The sequence below is a fragment of the Tetrao urogallus genome, assembly GCF_951394365.1.
Source record: "Tetrao urogallus genome assembly, chromosome: 4".
Classification (NCBI taxonomy): domain Eukaryota; kingdom Metazoa; phylum Chordata; class Aves; order Galliformes; family Phasianidae; genus Tetrao; species Tetrao urogallus.
This window is the reverse complement of record NC_136817.1, coordinates 20039734-20061073: the sequence shown is the minus strand read 5'-3', so window position 1 is coordinate 20061073 and position 21340 is coordinate 20039734. Positions and strand designations below refer to the sequence as shown.

The 21340-nt window shown below is 42.2% G+C and overlaps 1 protein-coding gene across 1 annotated transcript in view; it reads left to right on the top strand.

Moving 5' to 3' along the window:
• The window catches only part of STOX2 (storkhead box 2), a gene marked incomplete at both ends in the record, with an annotated part of 58865 nt that overhangs the window by 22930 nt on the left and 14595 nt on the right, over nt 1-21340 (top strand). The gene's annotated exons all lie outside the window — the stretch shown is intronic.

Genomic DNA, 21340 nt, shown 5'->3' with positions numbered 1-21340 from the left:
TACAAGAGTGATGCATCCAGTACAACAGAGGCATGGGGATATTCCCTGTGGTATGTCTACCTCATTTTGTGAGACACTATCCATCATTAATTTCCATTGAAATACGCTAGTGTGAGGTACTCATCACTGTGAGAGGCAGTAAGTCATAGGACTTTCTTGTTTCCTGCTGGTAATGAATAATTGGTAGTAAACAGTGCTAGTGAGTATCTGGGCAAAAGATGGGAGAAAGACTAAATGGGGGTTGGCTCTCCTGCAGGATCGCTTGATTTGACACTGCAGCTCTTATTCCCAGGAGCAAGCTGTCTACTCCTGAGCCTCCTGCCTCATTCACTCAAATTGCTTAACCCACTGCTTTGCAGCACATCTTAGCCTTACCAGACAAACCCTGCTAGCTTCGCATTCTTTGGTAGGTTTGTGTTCTTCCAGCAGCAAGCCCAGGCTGCTGAGCTTTATGGTATCCTGACTTGATAGGCAATTCATGAGGTGGGGAAGATGAAATCATGCTCCAGACTATTGCTATTCCGGTTGCTTTGCTTGGGGCTTCTCTTTATCAATTCAAAATCAAGATTTGAAATTAAAAATAAACATTTCTAAAGCAATCCTGCTGTCCCTCAGGGGGTTGTCTTAATGCTTGCTCCTTTGTAGTCTGTCTTCCAGGTATTCAGATGCCTCTGCAGCTAATGCCTTTCCCACAGCTACCTTCTAGTAGGGGCAGCTACTGAATCTGAAGAAACGAGATTTTGGGGCTGAGTACTGTCCTTGCTGATGTGAATGAGTTAGAATCTTTTACCCAAATAAATGGCTCTAGATCCATTTTGAATCCTGGCTGGGATTTTGCCCCTGCTGTGCCAGTATGGCGCTGTTGTTACAGTTAGCAATCTTCATCTCATTTCCTGGCTGAATTTTCTATTTGCTGAAACAAGATGGTTTCTGGGTGGCGCGTGGTGAGGGGCTCCCTCAGCTCTCTTTCTTGTATCCTTCCTGTCAGATCTGCCATAACACATAGCTCACCATTAGGAGTGGTAAACTTCTGCCATGCAAAATAGGTCTGCTTTTTTCCTAAGGCTTGCACTTTAAATTAGAAGAAAAATTATTTCAACAGTTGTTTACATTAGATGCTGCTGAGTAAGTCTTTGGAATTTATACTTTAGTTTAGAAACAGTTTCCTTTTGGTTTCTTTTCAGTTTGTTTTCTCTACAAATGCGATGTATGAGATCTCTGTGTCGGACATAAAATATTCGTGCTGTCTTTTTGAAACATTTCTTCCAACCTTTTTTATTGCATGCATAAAGTACTTAATGCCCTCAATCTGCATCAAAATGTTTTGTGTATAACTCAAAAAGCTCCCTTAGGACTGTAGATTTTTAATGGAACAGTTTAAACATTTTCCACACAAATGGTCACTTGGAGTAAATGACATTATAAGGTTTATATGCATATTTGTTAGATAGTTCTCCCTCCTTTTTTTTTTTTTCTCTTAAAGACCTGCGTCTCCAGCCAGCATGTTTCGTGTTAGAGGCAAAGAAGTGTTTTGTTTGTAAAGCTAGGAAGTTAGATGTTAATAAGAAAGAGAAACAACAGACAGCCTTCCCTGCTTCAGTCACCATGGTGCAGGTGTTCAGGCTGATGTAATGGTGTTGCTGCTTTTCTACTCTGAGCCGTACATGCATATTTATAAACACATGCAAGCCAGTCAAGTATTGCATTTGCAAGATAAACTAACAGAACAAGGAGTGAGATATAGAAGAAAGTAGTGAAAGCCCTTCAACTTCAGGTCTTGCTCAGTCTGAATAGAAGTTTTCATTTTGCAAGTAATATGTAAAGATTCTTAAGTTTCACATGAGGAAATATATGATACTGGATATTCTTGTTAGGACATATGTTGAAAGTCATGTTGTAAAACTTGAGTCTTACATATGTTTGATTAGTAGACAGAAGCTCTATTTTGTGGAGGTTTTCGAGATATAAAGGAAATTGTTTTCTGATTTGAAACAGAGCTCTGAAGTAGTCAAATTTCGTGTGGAAGAAAATCCCCAAAACAGTAGTTTGAGATCAGATGAAATGCTTAATTCCATCAGGATCAGGCTGTTTTATTTCATATTTGACTGCTTAAATGTTTCAAATATTGCTCTACCTAGTGTAGCCTTTCAGAACAAACTAATTTGAAGGGAGAGAAAGAAATACTTCATTTAGGAATACAGTAACAGGAAGTTCTGACATTTCTCAAAGAATTTCTCCCTCTCTCAAATTAGTATTTCATAAGATCAGTCTGACTTTCTGATCCATTTTCATTTCGGTGGGTGTTGTTCATGTGAAGCCATTCTTTCTGACTGTGTGTAATCTTCTGCATTTGGGGGAGATTCTCAGTAGTGGAGAAATGCAGTATTCTGCCTTCTTTCTCCTGCATGTTATTTTCCCTGAGAATGATTGGTTTCTGATGTCTAATATACCGTATTCCTTAAGAAACTCACTTCTTGCTGGTGATGTTATTTTAACAGATCCTTGGTACTACTGGTGAAGTTGGGTACATGCTGTCTCTGACAAAACAGCACTATTTTTAAGCATGTTCTTGGAATGTGTGCTTGCTACTTTTATCCTTGTTTATTCCATCTATGTGTCCTTCCTTAGTTCAAGTCCTGATGGTCTACTGGATATGACAAATGATGCTTGCCAACTCTAGGGAGCTTTGACAGAGGTTGCTGTCTTGATAAAACCAGTTCTGATGGTCCTAAGCCCAGATGGAATTTACTGAGCGTTTTTAAACTCCTTTGAAAATTCCAGCTGTCATGTGAACTTGCTGTCAGGGGCTAACCGTGTCAGTCGTTTTTTGGTATGGGTGGCCGTATGACAATGCAGTATCATAGTAACTGAGCAGTCCTTACACCTGGTGGCTACAGGGCCGTAGGCCATGGTTCCCCATTCCTGCGTTGGCCATGTGCCACTGCCTCTTGCTTTCCGTTGAGACTGGGCCTTGCTTGTCTTAACAGTGGATTTAAAACTGATTTCGGGCATGCAGCTGTTGAGGAGAGTTTAGTTCTGTTTATACTGGTTCTGCTGCCAGATGGACCTGTTAAAAGCACCTAGTTTGCTAGCAGGATTTTAAGCACAGAGAAGAATATTTCATTTCTAATGTATGCCACTCATGTGAGTGTTTCAAGGGCTATAAAGAGATGTATGTTTATCTATTGGCTGTTGCAAATGAAAGAGATGTATGTTTATATCTGTCTGTTGCAAATGAAAGATTTCTGGCATGGGAGCACACTAAAAAAAAAAGTCTAGAAGGGTCAAGCTTATGACTACAGTACACTGCATGCTAGGGGATGTAAGTATGATTTTATTTTGTGCACATGGGGCAGTGCTAACTCTAGCACCATCAGCTCTGGTAATATAAAGCAATGTAGTTCTGCACCACTACGTTCGATGCAGCAAAAAAAATTTAAATGGCTGGAGAGTTACTCCATAGGAGTAGCATAAGCTAGGCCCAAGGCACATTTCCATCATGTCATGGCATTGAAACATTACAAAGGTGTTTTACATCATCCTTACTTCCCCTTCTTTTGAATCAAAGCTGTTTCCTGGTGTATTTGAAGGAGTCTTGGTGATTAGTCTGTTGGCGTTCAGTGTGCTGGACCTGTCTTGGATCTTTTCTTGGAGACTGGCGGAGTTGAGGCTTGCTGTTTGTGCATCTCCTCCTGGAGCTACTGCTGGTCAGTGCCAGGCCTCATGTTTGTTTCTCGTTACAACTAATTTGCTTGGTCATCATTCACATATTTCAAAAATATGTAAACACATATTTAATTATTTTATTTGAATACAAACAAGAGGTGCCAATAGAATTTATGAAGTTCAGTTGTAGGTTTATTATCCTTAAGCTAGCAGTTGTGGCATTTCCTTTATGAATTGTGCAATTTGGTTGAGCAGTTGCTAGTTTTGCTGGAAGCCATCACTATTCATCTTGTCCTCTCTTGTTTGCCAGGTTCCTCCTCCTCTACTTGAGGACAAAGGGAATCGTAAATGCTTATTAACTAAAGGTTTATGGTTGGTCCCAAGGCCGAAAACCAAAACTGATAAAATCATGAAGAGCCCTTTTTTTTTTTTTTCCTTTTCCCCAAATGAGCTTCTTAAATGGGAGCAATTGATAAGTATGTAAAGCTAAAAATCACACAGAGGAAATGATCTCATGCTTGCATGGCCTCATAGATTCTATCTGAAACATGTTGGCTTTCTCTGAAGTAGGCTGTAAACTTCTTGGGGCAGGACATGCCTTCTTCCAGATCTTGTAAAATGCTAGACTGCTGATGCTTCCCTGTAAGGAACCATTTCTTCATACCTGAACTGTAGAGAAAGTGGTGTGTTCCAGTTGTGTTGATGGAGAAGACTGCCAACATTTAAAGGTCTCAAATATTAATGACAAATGGGAGCCAGAGCAATTCTGTGGGAAATCAGTGCAGGCAAGAAAATTATGTGGACGTTTTTGGTGTGTAGTTGCAGGGCAGGGGCAATCCTACCTAGCACTTCTGGTGCCATGTAGCAGTTCTTAGTCCAGCTTGAATGGTAGTAGTTGCTTCTTAATATTGGTAATGACCCTGCCATGCTACTTTCTTGATTTTTATTTTTATTTTTCCCTTGCTCAAGCAGAAAAATTCCACTTCTTTCAAGTTAGCCAACTCCTGTAATGGGATGCATGTCAGCTACTGGAACAAAAGCATTTATGCAGCTTGCATAAGTGATTCAAATGATGAGTGAGCTCATAAAGGGAAGAACATTGAATTTCAGGCTGAATCAGTGGTTAATTGGCTGCTTGTCCCTTCTCAGCTCCCCTCCTTTTGCCTGAGTGTTGGAGGAGGATGAAGTCATTCTGCTGATTCTTGACCACAGCACACTGCCGACCTTCAGTTTTGCACTAGGGCTTGCATCAGCTGTGCCTTAAACACCATGTTACTCTGACATAAACCCTGCTTTAGCTTTTTTGTAAATATCCACCAGCCTTGTGTGGTTAATTGTTGATTCTAGTGGACTGTAAGACTGACCAGCCCTGAAAAACCAAGGTGACCGTTTACACTTGAAAGAAAGCCTTTGATCCGCACTGAGAGCAAAGCTCACATTCATCCTCTGGATCCACAGCAAGACACCTTTGCTAGCCTGTGATTTGGCTCTGGAAACAAAATCTCCTGCTTGCCTAAAAGCCTATGTAGTCAGCATTTTATAAGCAGAAGCGGAAGGAGCTGAGGATGTTGTTGCAACTTTCTCATTTGCTCTACAACTTTAGGTTTTGTTTGCTGGTTTCTGTTTTTACAAAGCATGATAGTTAAGTGTTCAGTCTTCTAGTAGTAAGGGTGGGTTACTTGTTTGCTGCAGCTGTTCAGGTCCACTTTTGGAAGCGCCTGGCTGGCATCACCTGCCCTGTTTCCAGAGTGTGGACCATCATGTGGTGTGCAAAGGGATTTTTGTGGTGTGCGAAAGGATTTTTGTGGTGGGCTGCCTCTTGGAGCACCAAGAGCCTGGTATGCCTGTGCTTCAGGTGGGAAGGATGACACGGTGATGGAGAACTGGATAGAGATCTGCCTTATCACCTTGTCGTTGTTTTGTTTGTTTGTTTAAGCCAAAAATGAAAAACCCAAGCAATAAAACCTTACAATCCCAGCCCCAAAGAAGCCGCTCAACAAAAACCTTCGTTGTATTTTATGTTTTAAGGTCCACTTGTCTCAGGTCTGTGCGCCTGCTAGCTTGGGGCTGTGGATGTGAGGCAAAACGCCGGCGCTAGTTGTGGCTGAAAGATGCAGGGAACGTGCTTGGTGCAAAGGTAAGGTTAGTTTCTTCAAGCGAGGCTGATGTTGCTTCTTGGTGTGTAAGCTTTGCATGTCAGCTGAAGGCAGGGCTCAGCGTGGGGACCCCTGACGGACCACGCGTTGCCATGCCGACGGGCTGCCGAGCCCCGCGCGGGGCATGCCGGGAGCGGGGCGATGCGGCGGGGGGAGCCGCTGCGAAGGTGCCAAGCCGGGCGGAGATCCCTCCTCGTCGGGGCCTGTGTGCTCGCTTTCGTGCTGCGGCAGCGCCGGTGGCACCTGGCCTCTAACCGACGTTGGCACGGGGCAGTGGCGGCGGGCCGCTGCGGAGCGGCCGTCTGTTTCTCGCTGCGGGTTGAAAGGGAGCGGCAGGGTCCGGCCCAGCTCTGGCACAGCCTCGCTGTTTGTATGCGGCCCCGGAGAGCTGGAGTGCTGAGTGGCAAAGCGAGTACATGTGGCACGTGGAAGCCGGGGCTCCTTGCTGCTGGGCTGGAGGGCAAAGAAGCAAATGTGTTCTTAAGCACATTGCAGAATTTCAAAGCGTGTTTAAAACACTATGAAGCAGATCACCAGTCTGCCTGTATTATTTATCACTAGTGGGTTTTTTTTTTGTTGTTTTTGTTTTTTACTCTTGTTCCTTTGCAAAACAGAGATCTAAGCTTTCCAGACTCTACAATAGGACTGCAGGTGAAAGCTTGGTCAGCAGCTGCAGAGCAGCCCACCATTTTCCACCTAGAGTGTAAGTGGGCAGTGCTGCTGGAACTTGGTGCTGGACATCTCCCTGGGCCAGGATAAGCTGAGCAGGGCCTTACTCACAGTTCTCCTGAAGCTGCAAGATGCTTTCATGCTGTAAAACCATTTCATGGTTGCATCACAACACCAGTTGTAAATTACAAAACAGGCTGCTTTAGGTTTGCTAGATTTTAATCATAAATCTGGGACAGTCCCAGATGGATAAATTAAGCACGGCTAGCAGACATGATATGTTGGGCCTCCTGCATGTGTGAGATGAATCTGTATGCAGTTAGTTTGCAGACGTTGGGCTGCCTGAGTTGCCAAGTCTCTGGAAAAGTGGGCAATTACTACAAAAATATGGGAAAAGAGGTTTAATGTACGAGCATGCATGGAATGTATGATCTCTGTGAATAATCATAGAATTATTTGAGTTTAAGGAATCTTTGAAGGCCATCTGGTCCAGCTGCCCTGCACTGAACAGGGACACCTACAGCTTCGTCAGGTCCTCAGAACCCCTCCATCCTGACCTGGGCTGTCTCCAGGAATGGAGCATCCACCACCTCTTTGGGCAACCTGTGCCAGTGCCTCACCACCACTCTCAGGTCTCCCCGGAGCCTTCTCTTCTCCAGGCTGCACAGCCCCAGCTCTCTTAGCCTGTCCTTATAGGGAGGTGTTCCATCCCTTGGGTGATTTTTGCGGCCCTCCTCTGGATGCACTCCAACAGGTCTATGTCTCTCCTGCACTGAGAACTCCTCATCTGGATGTGGTGCTCCAGGTGAGGTCTCACAGCACAGAGCATAGGGGCAGGATCATCTCCTTGACCACAAAACTTTCAAAGTCGGTATTTACAAGAGAGTAAGCCCTCTCTGTTGGGGAAAAAATGAATCACCAGGAGCGTAAAGAAGTTTTTGGTACGAGTATTTCATTTTAACAGTAATTCTTGCAAGAATGATTCCTATGACTTTAAGCATATTCTCTGGGGAAGCTTCTTCTAAGCAATCACTGCTTCTTGCATTTTAAACAAGTACTTAAAGCACCGTAACTTAAAATGTGTACTGTTTTCAATCTTTTTTCAGAAGATAGATCCCAGTTTGGATTATCTTCCCAGATTCTTACCTTAGCAATGAGATGTTTTGGTTCAAGATGCGTCCAGACTTCTTGTTCCTTTTCTGTTGTGTTTTTTCTTTTTGTGTGTGTGTTCTTTTTTTACTTTAGCGCCCGCTTTGAACACCTGTGAGGAAAGTAGCTAGCAAAAAGTGGGAGGAGGGGGGTCTGTCTGCACTTGCAAAATCAAAATAATGAGTCAAAAGATACGAAAGTTGTTTCAGGATTCATCTGCTGTGTAATAACTCAAGAGACAGCCTCCAGTTCACTCAGTTCCTTCAAAGCTGTCAATGAAAGCAGTATCTTATTTTACAGTACCAGCTAAGAAAGGGAACTTGTCAGACAAAGACAATTTACAGCCTGTTTATTTTCAGCATTCTCCTAATTCCCTTTATTTGAAGTAAAACCCATCTTCCTGACAGACCAGCCTCTTATTTCCCTTAATCCTGCAGCAAAGTGATAATCTGTTATTTGTGACCTCATAGGCTGTTGCTATGGAGAACGTTGTGATATCACAGTGCCTATACTGTGACTTCACTGCTGTAGGAAGGAGCCATCCAGCTCTCTGTGCGTGTGTGTTGTTGGTGTTCTGCTAGTGCTTCCCAAGGAGTGCTGTGTGGCAAACACACATGTATCATACCTGTCTGCATAGGTGATGAATGATAGTCAGAGGCTGTTTGTCAGGGGCAAATTTGTGGTGATTATTTTTGGCAAAGTTGTTCCTACCCTTGAAAAGTCTTATGTTATCAGCACGAAGATGTCACTGGGAAGTTAGACAAAGCTTTCTCACCCTAGATCTCTAAAGACACCAGGAGGAATTCCACTGAATAGTGGAATTATTTTGTCTAATTCCTTGTTACTATCCCTCTTCTTCATCTGAAGAATATGACTTTGTAAAACCAAAGCATATCTTGTAAACAGCTGTGACACTAAAAATTCCATTGAGAGAAGTTTCTCAGGTACAAGATGAAATACATATCAGTAAAACATTTATGCCATTAAGTAGACACTTAGGGTCTTAACTATTCAAATATGAAGGAGATGATAACTCAGACGTTAGGCCTGAGACTTTCAGATATTACTAAGTAACTTGCATGCATGGATTCTGTTCACATTCAAGTCTGAGTTTTATTGCCAGATTGCAGGAACGAGTGTCTAAAATTAGGCTCCTCCATGACTGTCCTTATTTTCAGAAGTACCGAGAGTACAGCAGCACTCAGTGTAGATAAAGGGAAGTACAAACCTACATCGGTTTTGAAACACAAGCTGTGACTATTAGAAACAACATATGGCAATGGGAACCAAACTTGGCTCTTTTAATATCTCTGCCTTTGACCATAACAGGAAGCTTTTGGAGAAATAGAATTTGTAACTTTACATCTCAGTGGTTTTCTGTCTTCAATAGTGAAGTTACCAGAACCCAGGAAAAAAATATTATTAAAAGAAAAGAATAATTCCTTTATTTTAAATGTTTAATTTTTGGATACATTGGGAGAGGTGTTACTGAACAACAGGAAGACACATTTCCATCTCTATTAAAATTTGTATTCTGTTTTGACTGTTAATTACAATTGATTTCATTTTTCTGTTTTCACTTTTTTTTAAATGTGTGATATGAAAGTTCCTGCAGAGGAATTTAGCAGGATTACATTTGTACAGCTGCAGTCATTGGTGTAATATTTGGAAGGTATTTAAACTAAATCAGGTTTAAAAATCACTCATTCCAGAGTAAGTGTGGATTTCCATAGGTATAATTACGTGGTGGTAGTTCTGGCTGTGAAATATTCTCTCAAACAAAAGCTTTGCAGTCCGTTTCCATCTTATCCCTGTACCCAGAGATTCCCCAAATTGGGATCAGGGAGTGTACCAAACCAGATGCTGCATAATAAAGCTGCAGTGCAACATCTCAATTAAACGTAGTACCACAGTTAAAATCCAATACCACAAGTTAAGCAAAATCCTCCTGCAAAGGCTTGGCAGACCACACATGACACACAAGACACACACTGGGAAGCCACGCATTTTCAAGTCCTGGTGGATTACACCTCCTTTCTAGAAACTACTTGTGCGTGTGTGTTTTGAAGAGGTTCTCGTAAAGCAGCAGTAAAGTTCTAAAGACAGTATTGGTGATGACATGTTTAACAGCTTTCATATGTTTTGGTTCAGACTGCCCAAACTGCTTGCTCCCTCAGCGGAGTGGTACTGCATATGTACCTTATTAGCATGCACACTAATGTACTCTGTGTTTTCTCTATTGTCCCCTTAAACTCCCATCCTTCTGCTGGCTTTGCTCCTGCATCATAAAAGCTTAGAAGCAACCCATTGAAGAACGAACCCAGTGCTTCTTTTTAGGAACTTTACAAGCTCCAAAGAGTGACAGCCCATCTGCAGTCACTGGAAGATGCAGGTTCTGTCCGTCAGAGCACGAGCTTTGGAGGATGCTCCCTTTGCTGCAGCACTGGCAATTGGGTTTCAGCTCTGGGCTGACAGCAAGATGTGTTCGTTCTCTCAGGCTTTTAATTGGGGCTGGGAATTGAGGCTTTCATTGAGTCCTTTGTAGCACAAGGTGAAGGTCAGCCTAGAAAACAAAACAAAGGCAAGCGCCTGGTGGATGCAGAGCACATGCAGATTGGCTTGTGGAAAACAACTGTCCCTTTGTTCACTTCTCTCTTCACCAAAACAGACAGCCGTTCCCACTTTGCTTATTCCAGCAATCCTGTAGACCCTTGGATTTTCCCAGCCTTCGTACAGCTGGAAAGTTTATTTCTCACCATTTGGTTGTTATTCCTGCTTCCGTTCAGCCCCGTTAAGCATTTGGATTCTTTTAGCAAGTCTTCTTTCATCATTAGCATCACATCTGCTGCATCGCCTGCTTTAGGAATCAAACAGTATTCATCTTTTTCCTTGCATTTCCTTTTAACCTTTCTTGTGTTTTTCTTTGTATCTGTTGTTTTTTGTTTTGCCCTGCAATCTGACACTGACCATACTTCAATCTTCACAGCCCAGGCTTTTCTTTAAGCAGCCTGTACATTAGCTCTAAGGCTAAAATTTCTTGGTACCAAACAGAAGAAACAGCACAGATTTCAAAACTTATTTCTAAGGCTCTGTTCAGCCCTAGTGAGGGCTGGTTAGTGCAGCATGTTCTCCTACCATGCCATGAAATGTATTTATCCAGAGCTTGGATTTATACATCCCCTATGTTTTGATCTAAGAATTTCATGTGGACATTTGTTCAAGAAGTTACTCCTCTTTCTTTTGATAGCCTTTTGGTTTAGTTCAGTGTCATTTGAGACCATGAGCAGCTCCTGAGGTCACCTCTTCAGGAGCCCAGTCTTATATCCTACTTTAGTTTCCTCTGTACTGGATAAGAGGGCAAACACACAACTATTTTTATGTGCTTTCGTCTTTCAGAAAACTGGGTCATAGCAACACTCGAGGAGCACAAGGATGCCCTGTCCCTGCAGACTTTCAAGGCCAGGCTGGGCCAGGCTCTGAGCAACTTGATCTAGCTGTGGATGTCCCTGTCCATTGCAGGGGAAGTGGACTAGATGGCCTTTAGAGATCTCTTCCAACTCTTAAGGATTCTGTGATTGTTGAGCCCTGTGTAGAGTACAGGGGAGAAAAAAGAGGAACATCCAGTTCTCATCCCAGGAAATGGTTAACTGTACTATGCGCAGTGTTTAGTTTGTGATTGTTGCATTAGAAATCTGAAGGGTGGGTTGTCTGGTCACAGTTGCTCAGATTCATTAAGATGGCTAACGAGGGCCTCAGAAGGGCCTGGCAGCAGTGGAGTGAGACAGATGAACCATTTGGCAAAGCAGTGACGTCAGCAGTATTGTGGAAGGCAATGCAGCGAGCATGGGAGGATGTCATGCTGTAATACCCTTGGTTATGCCACTTCAGGAGCATGGTCTGCATGTTGCTGGTGTCAAATTGGTGGAACTGTTGGATGAGTGATGATTATTTGTGTGAATTAGGAAATATGTATGAAGTCGCACAAGAGGTAGTTGTCTGTGAAGTTGATAACTCTGTCTGTGTTTGAAATAGCCTGTTCAGTTTATGTCTCACAGACAGGGAAATTTTCAGACTCTAGAAAAATAGCACGCAGGAAGGTTTTACTCTTGTAATAGTAGTAAAACACCCATTGAAGGTTTTGGTTTACTGCAGTATAATGAGTACTGAGTAAAATTAAGCAAAGTCCATGTGAGATGGATGGGAGGAAATGCATTTAATCTAGTGAGCTGTTCAACTGGGAGAACCTCTGCTTCCAGATATGTCATTTATTTGGGGAGGTAGGTTTTGGTTTCTGCATTTGCTGGTAGTTACACTAGTTGGAAATGACCCAGTGAACTCTAAACTGCTAAGTCTTTGGAGTGTCTAACCTTTTCTTTTTAAAACCACTTTGGCACTATTATAATTGATTCCATCCTTGGCCTTTTCATCAGTTCTCTCTTAGCCAGGAAAAACTGAGCTGTTAAAGACTGCTGCAGTACCATGGGACTTGGTTCAATGTTGCAGACTCTAACCTGAAGTTATCTGCCAGTCATCACTATTTGTTTGCAAAGCTGTAACCACCTCTGTGTTATCTTTGGGATGAAAATCCTGCCACAGTTACAGCAATCAATAAAATAAGAGGAGTCGGCATGTGTTGCTAATCATCCTTTCACCTTCCAAGAATTTGAGCTGCCGACTTGCTGCGTGTGTGCTGCAGCATTCCCAGTCACACTGACACTGTGCTGGCTACGCTGAAGTCGATAGGGAGGAGCGAGGGGCTAAGGCAGCTGATCGTTGTGCTCCAACAGCCATGTTCTGCTCTTGTAGGGGTGTTGGCAAAAGGATCTCTTATGAGATTCCTGCCCTAAAAGAAAACATCGACGTTTATCATTGTTGGTTTTCTCTTCTTTTGTTTCTCACCTGCTTGTGCTGTCTTGTGAAACCCCGGGTCCTTTTCAATGCTTTTGTCTTTCCTTGCATTTAAACTGCCTACTGCCAGAAAATAGGCAGGCCTTATCTATCTGTCTATCTGCCTGTCCATCTATCCATCTATTTATTTATTTTTAGGTTAGTAACGCTGTAAGTTTAGTATTAATTCACAGAATTTATAGTAACAGGTTTCTGTGCAAGAAAATAAATCAAGGTTTTGCTGTTCTTTAGTCTCCTCCATCCCATTGTACAGTCCCGGCTGTAAAATCTAACGTAGAGAATTCTTCCCGTGATTTAAAATTGTTATTTACTTGCCTGGGTGGGTGATTTTCTAAAAACACAATTGTTTCAGCCACCAACTATCTTGGGGTGAAGTTTTGTGGGTTGTTCTGTTTCTTCTGTAAAGGCTGAAGGGCTCATGCAGATGCTGTTTACTGGATAGTAACAAGTGTTACCTAGCAAGTGATTTAGCAAGTGTTGCACTGGGTCCTGGTTTTAACCTGTTTAAGCAAGGTGTAAAGTGTCACTTGTTTTTAGTTTTAGTTTGTGTGGCTCTATAGCAATGGAGATGCTGAAATTAGAAGACTTGGATAGGCAGGGCTTCATACCCAGTGAGTGAGTGATGAAGTGTCAGTGGGCCAAGTTGCAGTCCTGGGAGCCAAAGCCTGCAGTGCTTGCCTCCACCTCATCTGCTTGAAACCTGCATAAAAAGATACCTGCAAGAGGTCATTTGTGGGGCCTGTGACAGCTGACTGCCAGTGTAGTACAGCTGTGGAAAAAACAGCCTTCATTTTTGGTTCACGTAAAGCAGGGTATCCACCAAAAGCCTGGAAATGTAAATTTCCTTGTATGTGATGCAGGTGAGAAATTGGCAGGAGCATTAGAATATGGTACAGGATTCTGGTTGTGGGTTTTTTAAGAACTGTAAGTCAGAAAGATTAACAAAACAGGAGGGACACAGACATGAGCACCCTAAAAGAGTATGCTTCTTACAGCCAGGAAAATGAGGTCTGAAGGACCTTGCATCTTTCTGATGTCCTTTGGTCTGGTTTCTTCTGAAGCCATGCCATCACTGGGCCATTTTCCCCGGGGTGCTCAGTGAGGCCACTTCTGGTGGAAGTGGTGGTCGTGGCAGATGGCCTGTGATGGGTAGCCATCTCTTCTTCATCTCCAGGCTTCAGCAGCTGAGTGTTGATGTGCAATGGTTGGCCTTCCACCTTCAGCATCCCCTGAAGCTACTCCTGTTCTTTTGTGCAGTAAGTGCATGCTGTAATTCACTTTTAAGCACACACAAATGTTTCTTCTTGGAATGAGTTTCGTTGCAGTGCAGTGGGTGTGGGCTCAGCAGACAAGCAAGCTGAGTTTCCACGGGGTGATCCTGGGGGATCCGAACATTGGGAGCACCAAGTTGGATTCACTGGAAGCTTTGTGGCTGATCCTGGAGCCTTGGGGAAAGCAAAGCTCCTATGAAGTTGAAGGAAGATTTCCTGGAATGAACACAGGAACCGATGACTGTGTGTTGTAGCAGACTCTCAGCTTTTAATGTTGAGATCCTGGCTGCTGTGTGAGTGCAGATGTAGCAGAGCACCCTGCATGCCTTACACTTGTAGATCAACTTGGTTGTACTATGGCTTTGCTGCATAACAGTTGGCACAGAGCTGTGAACAAGAGTGATCTGTTAGTGGAGCAAGCCAGCTCTGTATTGTCCTCTTGAAACAGAGCTATTTCAGGCTGGGCCAGACTCTTTCACTGCTGGGGTCATCACAAGGCTGGGCTGGCAGCAGAGTGCTCACTTTGGGAGGAAGTCACTGTGACCCAGCATAGGTGGGTCCTCAAGTTCTGTGCTTCAGGAGTGTGAGGGTTATGTGCCTGCTACACTTCAGAGTGCTTGGAATACAGGAGCCTTTAAAGAAAGGTCCCGTGGCAGTGCTGCTTGTTTCGTTTGCTCCTGTTTCTGCCTGCCTGGTCTCCTCATTTTGACAGATCACAACTAGAAATAGGTCTCTTACAGTAAAGACAATTTGAAATGTTTTTTTTTTCTATCAAAATTCCCAAATAACTCAAAATGTTCCTTCCAAGCTGCATCTGTCCCTCATCGCGTGCTGTTCCTTCCTCTTCTGTGTTTTTTTTCGATGCTCCAGCTTAGCATATCCTCAGCAAGCAATGGAAAATCTAGCACTGGGAGTGAGATGGTGACACAGTGACCTCGTTCTGAGCATTACTTTCTTTGTCAGGAGCAGCAGAAGCTGAGGCAGCTCCACTGGCTCTCAGCACTTGGAGCAGTTTGACGTTTTCTGCCTGGCGGGGTTTCAGGGCTCACTTTGTTGTAAGCCCAAACGGTGAATGGAATGATGAAAAACGAGCTTGCAAGAACTTGCCCACTGCTTTTAATTTTTTGATAAACAGTTGCAGCAGCACAACTTTGATCCAGTGTAGAGCAATGCTGTCTGTTACGTGCAAGGCTGCAGCATTCTTTGGGACTGACAAAGGAGAGTAAGTCTTTTCTTTGAATCAATAAAGTAAAAATTAGTGTCGTGTTCAAATAGTGAATAATTCAGGAAAATACAGCTCTGTGTAAGCATGTGTATATGTGTCTGCGTATACGTATGTCTGAGCATTTGTGGTTTTGTGTACTGTGGGGGTGTGTGTGTGTTAAATCAGGAAGAGATGTTGGGAGTACGTTTTTTATCTCGACCGGAGGGTTAGAGCTTTAACTTGTCTTTGCTAATGCATGTAAATAGCTTTCTTGTCCACTTAACGAGGAGGCTGGCTTGTTATCCTGTACAATGCAGCTGGGCACAGTTCCAGAAGCAGAGGCACTTGGTTTCAAAGACAAAGAAGCCAGTGCAAACGTAGGGAGAAACCTGGAACATTGCGTGGTGGATTTTTTCAGAGCGATGACTCATTTCAGTTCACAAAGGATTCTGGGCAGGGTAGTGAGAAGTCAGGTTGGCTGATCCATTCCTATGACTTCACTTTGCAGAGAGCCAGGCAAAAGAGGAGTGACACTGCAGAATCCTGAGGCACTGCAGTGGAGAGGTGCTTTGCTAAGACTGTGAGTGCCTTCGAAACAGGGGGTGGTGTCAGAACGGGATTCCAGCTGTGCTGTGGAAATGGGGCAAAAAGGAGAGAGTTGTTTTCAAAACACCCGTGTGGGAGTTGTATTTGTAGGGCCCTTTAGATTCTCTGCTTCCTCCTCCCCTTCATTTCTTAACCATTTATTTCTTGTGCTTATGTGAGAAATAAGTCTGAAATGGCATTCCCTTCGGTGGAGCTGCACAGATACTGCATTCTCTTTTATTTTCTGGAAGCCTCTACATCCTTCTTAAAGAGGTGGGTGTTCAGCATATTGCTGCCTAAAAGCATGCTTTATTTTTCTTCTTTCAGGTCCTGTGGCACTGATATCTGCTGCTGCCATCTTCCACAGTGATATAAAGCCCCAATATGCACAGTGTTCTTACATCACAGATACTCTGGATACTGTACTGGAGCATGGAACCAGATCATAGGGGTTCAGGTAAGTCCCCCTTTTTTAACATATTGTGTGCCAGGAATATAGACATGGACATTTACTAAGAGATGCATTTGGAAATTACAGTTTGTGTAAACACATTCTAAAGCACACAATATATTAAAAAACAAAACAAAACAAAACAGCAGTCTACCCTCTTTCATCCCAGGATAAGCAGTACCTCAAAAAATCTCAACTGAATCCTCTCTGGGAAAGTTCCGTGCTCCAGCAGAAACTTTCTATGATTATAGTCATAACACGTGCTGGGATGTATATCACTTTGGATCAGGAGGCAGCTGACCACTGGACATGAACCAAGAAAAGGAAATTTACATTTCAGGAAATACTCAGGAGAAATGTACGTAAGACAAATCTGGAGACTGTGGATATTTTAGCACCTCTTTCCAAACGCGGTGTGGCACTTGATGAACCTGGAGATCATGCTTTTAGCTGGGTCTGACCAAGTGAGAAGATAAATTTACGTAATTGAAGTGCAGTTCATAACTGGTAGAGAACTAGAACTTTGTTCAGAGGCAAGTATTTATCATGTGGTTACTCACTGTTAGGGTTGCTGTGTTTTCTTCAGACTGGTTAAAGTTGTTCTGGTCACATTGCCAGGTTGCATTTTTGAAGTGTATCTGTATCTGCAAGAGAAAGTATATTTTGATGTGTGTGAGTTTCGGAGGTGCGGAATGAGCTTCCTTCCTCTTTAGAGAATGTCTGCTACTGCACTTGACGTGCCTTTGTTTAACCTGCTCTTAAATGTGAATAAATGGCAGAATCTTTAACTTTTCTTATTGAAAATCAGCCCTCTGATATGCATAACCATCTACTAAGCACAGTTTGCTGCACTATCCCAAAAATACTCCAAAATGTGGTTTAAAATGAAGACAGCTATGGCTGAGAACAGTGAAAATGTAATTTCTGATTTTCTGTATTTCCGATTTGGTTAGTAAAATGTGTTCTTTCTTACTATATGCTAATGCAGATCCAAGGCATTTCAGTGTAATCTGGGTAATATAGAAATCTGCATGTCCTTCTGCTCCCTCATGTTGCTTAATGAGATGAAAGCATGATCTGGCTTAAAATGGCAATTGTATATCATCATTGTGAGTTCACATATGAAAAGTTTAGTTTGCCACATCTAAGCAGGTGTTCTGTGATTAGAGTGATCAGTTATGTTGAGGTTTGGGTGAAAAGAGAGTAATGTGCAACCCAGGCCAGGTATGTTAACTGTGGGGCATCTGTTGCTTCTGCAAGTCAACTTGAAAATGTGCTTTTCCTAAAAGAGACTTTTCACTTTCAGTATTCTGGGGGGGGAAAAAAAGTGAAAATATAGTAGTTGAATAATAATAGTAATAATAGTAATAATAGTGAAAATATAATAGTTGAAGAGCCTTCTTTCTGTCCTTTACTGGTAGTATTGTTTTTGTTACTTCTCTTGTGTTTGAAGAGCAGCTCTCTAGTTCTTCCTGGATCGAAACTGTGGTTGATTGTTGACCAAAACATGTTGTTACCAAGAAAATGTGTGTAGGGAATTTCTGTTGAAACTGCATCTATGGCCATAGAGTGCCATGAAGCACTCTAGTTGTTTGATTCTTTCTGATCAATTCCGTAACCCTGTAAGCAGTGGAAAAGTGACCTGATGTGTGTTTTCTGACTAGGTTCTCTCATGTCTGGTGGGACGTGGCTCTCCCCCACCAAGCAGTTGGAGCATGTGTAGTAAGTGCTCACTGTTGTAGAGTCTCTATTGTCTACTGAGTCCCAACCTTTCTGGCAGACTGTGTTTGTGCAAGCTTCATTTCCCATGGAAACCAGGCCAGAAATTGTGTTTACAGCTTATTTTGGCCATAGGAGGTAAAAGGCTTGCAGAGGTGTTGAGAGCCAGGATGGCCAATTTGGCTTCTGTATATCACAGCATGCATACTGTAATCAGAGGGTTTCTTCAACATTTCAAGGAAGGAGTATATAGAGAGTCTAATAAATTGTGACTTTGCATTGTAATTTTGTGAATTTTCCTTTTGAATGGCTGTACTGAATCGGTTCCATTCATAAGTCAGGAGATGATTTTTCAAACAGTCCTCATGCAAACTTCATGAGACAGAGTTTGACTTCTAAGTGACTTCTTTCCAGCAGCAGAATTGCTAATTAAAATTCTGTCATCTGTATGTAGCTGGTAGTTTAATTACTGATAGATGGTGAGAAATACAGTGTAGCTCATTTTCTGCCAGGATGGTGGTACCCCAACTTTGAGTGAACAGAGACAGTAGGTAAATGGCACGGGAAGGGCTCTGGTTCACGTGGTTTAGGAAGAGGTGAATTTTCTTTGCCAGCTCAGTTGCAGACTATCACTTTCTCATCTGTATGTTGAAGATAGCTATGGTTGCTCTGTTTTTGTGAATGTTTTGAAGAAATGTGCTATGTAGGAGCAAAGCATTTATTTTATTTGTTAATTAATCTCTTGTTCTAAGTAACAGAAATTATTGTTTTCCCATGGGGTGGCATTATAAATCCCCCTACAGCATAAATGAGGACAGCCCCCATTTATTGTTTGTTATATGCTTAGACACTTCTTAAAATGAAGTATCACTTAAATAGTGTAGAAAAACTTTTAAAATTTATTTAAAGAGATCGTTGGAAAGACACTGCAGTAACAGAGGTGAAACTATATGCATATACATATAAATATATAGATAGTGTTTAAACAGAGCTTGCAGTCAGCTGGTGAAAACTGCTTTCTGAGCTTCAGTTTTCATTTAATTGGGAACATAAACATATGAAAGTCAAGGATAGTAATTTGGTTTCAAAAGAAAGCTGCTTGAGACGAGCATCAGCCAGAGCTAACAGGAGCCATATGCTGGGTGGTTTGTGTAAGCGATGTGGTCTTCCAAAAGAAAAAGAAAAAAAAAGTAGGAGAAGCAGATTTGATTATTATTATTTTTTTAAAATGGATTTTCCTAAAAAAAGTTGTAGTCAACCTTCTGTTCAAAGGGCTAGGCAGTATTTATACACATAATTGATGTTAGTATATTGAATCATAAACAAAAGGAAATGTTGTGTTGTGCATCAGATAAGTTTGTTCATTTAACTATAACCACAGAGTGCTTGTAATTTCCCAGAGCCGCGGGATATTTAAGATGAAACCTGGCAAATTAGAGCCTCCCTGGATGAGGGACTTTTGACTTTCTATCACTGGGTCTACTGCTGGTGTTACCAATGTGTGTCAGCCTTTCTAAACCCAGAGTCACTAATTAGCTCCAGCGGACCATTACTGACAGAGGGCTGCAGAGTTAATTTGGACGCAACAGAAGCGAAACAAGAGTTGCCTCATCATAAAGAAGGTTGAAAAATATTCCATGGAAGAATGTAAAGCTGTGACTGGTGATAGTCCTTTACAAAACAGAAAGGAAGGCTCTCATGTAAACAAATACTTGTTGACCATTTCCATTCCATTTACGGACATTGAAGTTGTGGTTTTGTGTGCAATTGTCGTCTTATTTCTAGTTAGTGAAATGTTTGTTAGCTGGCAATAGCATGCTCTGCTAAAGGTTGTGTTAGTGCTAAGGACCCGGTGGGTGAGGTATGGGAAATAGAAATAATTCATGTTTTGGTGGAAACTCTCAACTTGTTGAGAGTTGAGGACCCAACTGGCAGTGATCAAATCAAGCAAGACTGAATGTTTTCCGCATGCCAAGCTAGAAAAGTAATTCCATGCTGGAGGCCTGCTTTGAAAAGGGAAATTGTGCGCAGTGCAAGGTGACTAAAAGCCAGGTAAATGTTACTGTTGCGTAACCCGTGTTCAGCTAGGTTTAAGTTAGCAAGCCCAAACAGGGTGATCCCAAAGGTGTGCCCTGCAGGCGTGGTGTTGTCCGTGGAGAGGGCCGGGCTCACAAGGGAACTTGTGGCACCCATCCTCTGCATATGAAGGGCAGAAGCTTCTGAAATCGCCTACCTCAATCTGCATGATTCTTGGTGTAACTCTGATGCTTTTTAGACGTGGAATTAACCATTAAAGAAAACATTCTCCTAGACAAAGTGCAGTGGTGACTTGTGTGTCTTGGTGATAACAGGGATAGACAAATTTCATCTGATATCAGGCATAGTTATCAGTAAACAGTAGTTAATAACTGTGATGTTCTTTACCCATTCTTCAGTAATGAAGAGACAAGCAGGATTTGTTCCTGAGTCATGTGGAATTATACCTCCTCACATTTCCCTGTAAGCTGTCTACAACCTCTCTGACTGATAGTGCTTGCATGCAAAGAGCACTTCTGGCAGGAGCTTCTTGGGCATGTATAGGTGAAAATATCCAGAACAGTTTATGTGTTAAGGTCATCACTCTGTTGTCACTCAAGAGGAGGGTCTTGAGGTGTGCTGTGTTGAAGCTGGAGGAAAACTGCTGTGATGGGATTGTCGCAATGATGTGATCAGGCCTGATTAATCAGCAGCAGTCAGGAGGCAGCATAGTGCCAATGTGTAGTTTAAATCATTATTATGTCTCGGGTAACGTGTATCGCTGTTGTACACAACAGATTGTACAGCTGGTGTATTGAAAAACATTGCTGGTATGTCTCTCTGAAACAGTTACACAATTTGCTACTCTCACCAGTTCACCAGTTCCTTTCTTTAACAAAGTAATGATTGTAATGCAAGGCTAAATGCATTTTGATAATCACTTTCAGGGACTGAAATTCCTGCCTAGTAGAAATAATAGGAATATAGAATTCATAGGGCAAATATCAGATCCTCAAAATTACAGAGAAAAGTTTGAATAATATTTATTTTCCACTGTCAAAGGAAATCTCTTAGTCTGTTTCTCCCCTGTATTTGAGATCATCAGGGAACTGTTATCCTTTCAAGAGGAGGTAAAGAGCAGCATGTAAGATCAGTTCTATATTTATATAAAGTATGTAAAAATGCATGTCTTTAAGTGTAGTTGTGCAATCTTGCTAGTATTATCAAATTATCATTTCTTCAGTAACTTTTGCTTTAAGGATTTTTCAGTGGTCTTTTAAGTATGGGCTAGAGAATTATGTTTAAAGATGACATGAGAAAAAGCTACTTGGGTGAAGTTACAACAAAGCTTATTTTCAGGCCATCCTGGAACCATAAAAACTCCTAAAAATATGTGATCTTTGCAAAGGCATTAGACATGTAGATCTGAGACAGACTTATTGGAAGTATCAATCTTGAGGTGTCTAATGCTTCTGTGCCTTAAAAGAGTGTGTTCCACTTCACCAGCTGAGTGGAAATGGTATTCATTAACACATCAACATATTTT